Source organism: Manis javanica, chromosome 1, assembly GCF_040802235.1.
Source record: "Manis javanica isolate MJ-LG chromosome 1, MJ_LKY, whole genome shotgun sequence".
NCBI lineage: Eukaryota > Metazoa > Chordata > Mammalia > Pholidota > Manidae > Manis > Manis javanica.
In genome coordinates this window covers 131,214,088-131,217,583 of record NC_133156.1, presented here as the reverse complement: position 1 = coordinate 131,217,583, position 3,496 = coordinate 131,214,088, and positions in this window count along the sequence as shown.

Sequence of the window (3,496 nt, the reverse complement as noted above, 5' to 3'; positions counted from 1 at the left end):
CTTGCATGTGGTAGTCACCCAAAGATTTATTAAATGAATCAGTGGATACAGATCATATTCTTTGGACACTGGTGCAGACATGAAACTGTATCAGCGACAAATCCAGTAACCTCATACTCTGAAGAACACGTACCAGGAGTGGGCACACGCAATTTGATTAGATGGTGTATGAGTTGAACCCATTTCTTTGTTTGACTATTGTTTGACTATTGACTTTTGTTTGACTATTTGCCTCACATCTGGAGAAGAAAGCCTGTATGCTCCCTGCTTTGACAAAATTGGTAGTTTGAAACCACACATGCCCCTTCCTTAGCACAGGATCTCTTAGCCCAGTCTCACCACCCAAACACTATAAACACCTAAACTAGTTTCCCGTTCTTGAGCTCTTAAGCTATTTTAAGACCAGTTTAGGAGGTCTGCCCTGCACTCTTCAGGAATCTCATTGTATGAGTAATGAAACTTTTCATACATTTTAGTTTGTGTGTGGTGTCATCTGTCTTGATATCCAAACCAGATTTTGGATAGGGGTCTATTCTTTTCCACAGCATGTCAACAACAGAGCTATAACATGCTGTTGAACTTGTTCTAGTGACTGCCTTTTCCTTAGGATTGCTTAGTCAGTCATGCTTTAAATTCCCATCAAATCTAAGTAATCTTTCAAGAAATTCCTTTTTTGTTTGCTGAAATTAGCCACAGTATATAGCTTTCACTTAAATCTAGTATCTCAACTGATGTATGTACAGTGTGTTCTTAGCACTTTTGCATGATTTCCATATCTTAAGGGGTTTATTCATTTTTCTGTTATCAGAAGGAAAACTTGCATGTATGCTAATACATGTATTTTTAAAATTTTCATAATTGCCATGGTTAATTTTATTTGTCAACTTGACTGGGCCACAGAATGCACAGATAGTTGGTGAAAGATTATTCTGAGTATGTCTGTGAGGGTGTTTTGGATGAGGTTATCATTTGAATCAGACTGAGCAGAGCAGATTGCCCTTTTTAATGTGGGTGGGCTTCATCCATCAGTTAAATGCATGAACAAAATAAAAGCCCTTTCCACAAGTAAGAGGAAATTCCTTCTGCCTGACCACCTTGAGCCTTGAGCTGGGGCTTATCTTCTCTTCCATCTTTGAATTCCAACTAAAACACTGGCCCTTTCTGGTATTCAAGCCTGTTGACCTTCAACTGGAACTTACACCATCAACTGTTCCAGCTGTACAGCTGGCTGACTACAGATCTTGGATTTTGTAAGCCTCCATGTTGTGTAAGACTCAATAAGTAACCTCCATAATCAAATCTGCTCATTAATTGCTAGATATTAATATCATCAGAGGCGGATTTCATCACTTTTCAACATAAGTTTCAAGAGTCAGAGTGTGATTTTCATTGTCCCTATAATATTGAAAATATATATCAAGATGGAGTCTTCATCAGCAATGAAAAGTTAGAGCAGAGTGCCCCTGCTGACACATGATAAATATGTGGCTGCTGAGAAATTTAGGTTGTTTTTCCAGGAACAGTCTAATTCTAGTATATGTGCTTTTCTAGATATTTTATACTTAATGTTCACAATAGCACTGTGAGGTAGAATTTGCAAATATAAAAATGAAGAATATCACATTTCTGCTTTGAAGGAAGTTAATATAGGGTAAAGAAAGCACACTTCTAGAATTGATTAATTTTGTGATACAGTAATCAATAGAATTGATCTATATCAAGAGAACAGAGTCCAGATAACTCATTGAAAGAACAGAAGGAATGCTTTTAGAGGTAGCAGTATTTGAATTGGACCTATGAAGATGAGTAGAAATTTTTTAATTGAAGAAGGGGGAACAACATTCTTGGCAATAACAATAGTATAAGCACAATAATATCAACAAAATAATGTGTGTTCAGGTGATAAAAATGCATATTGATGAGGATGATAAAATGCATGTTGTATGCATAGGTCATGGTGATACATGAGATTGGATTTGCCTGATGCAATTTATAATCTATAATTAAATAGTATTATAGATTAATCTAGTTATTATTATTTTATTGTTGAATGTTCTTTTTCCAAATTTCTCCCTTCTCATATTTCATACTAATGACTTTAAAATCCTAAATTCATAATGAATATTATGTTCATTTTTATTCACTTCCAGACCCACTCCCACTCCATATTATAATATAAGTCCTTATTTTTATGATCTGGAATTTAACAATGAGCTTCATCCAAAGAGACTTCTAATTTATAAACTTTCCCATCTGAATATGTCTTACATAAAGAAGGCAGATACAGTAAACTAAAATACTTATCTTTAAGACATTTCTCTGCCAAAGTATTAAAATAAATTGGCAACTGTTGACTTAAGACAAAACAATTTTATTTTGTGGTCAAAATTCTACCTAATACCCACTACTTCCTTTTAAGTCAGTTAGGTTTGGTAACATTATTATTTTTCCTTTTTTAGTTCCATGATTTTCCAGATTTTACTATTATCTGTATTTCTAAAATTAATTGCCACCATCTCTAAATTCTAATTCTTACAACCATCAAAACCCAATTAATTATCCTCTGTAATAGACTTATGAAGAAATAGTTTCTCAATGAGTCTGACATATAGTAGTGTTAGTGCTTATCATCGGGGAGTAAAACACATGACTTTGATCTATTTGCTTTTGATTTCTGGTTCCCTAAGTACAGAGACCTTAAAAAAATGACCTTAAACTTCAATTAATTACCTCTTCTCTAAAATAAATGTATGTGTTTGCTTATTTTATAAGTGGTTCATGGATGAGCTTTTTATGTCTGTTTTGTTTTTGATATATTAGTCTCAGATATAATCTAGAGAACATCACAAGATCCTGGACATGAAACTTTATGATGTAATCATATTGAATTTGTAGTTTATGGGGGTACTTAGTTAGCATGGCTCACTGAAGAGGGTCAGTGTACAATGGGGATTGAATCAATTTAAATGAAAGTTGTATCAAACACTCTCTAAAAAACATTTTTTTTTTGTTCCTCTAAACAAAGATATTCTTGTAAATTTTCAGTTTCCACTCTATAGGTTTACATTTTTTATACTAGAAATGTACATTTTTAAACTCAGAAAAAAAATATTCAAATGCTTAGCTACAAAGAAATATTTAAGAAATTTCAAGGAATATTATTTAAAACACCTTGTCAGTTAAACTAGATATTTTGACTAAAATATGGTGGTATAGTTTGCAAAAAAGAAAAATAAATGTGTCACAGTCATTCTTCTCTTTGAGTTCACGCTCAGACGGTAAGTCCTGTGTCACAGTCCCCTCTGCAAGCCATCCTACACAAGCTAGCTGACTCCCAGAGCAGAGATCCCTGCTGATTTACAGCCAACCCCAGTGTCATGGTGTGGGTAACACGCGACTAGAAGAGCTTCCCAACTGTGTTGTACACAATTTTCTGACCCTCATCATCTGAGAAAAGGAATAAAAGCCACTTAATTTGGGACTGTTTGTTACACGG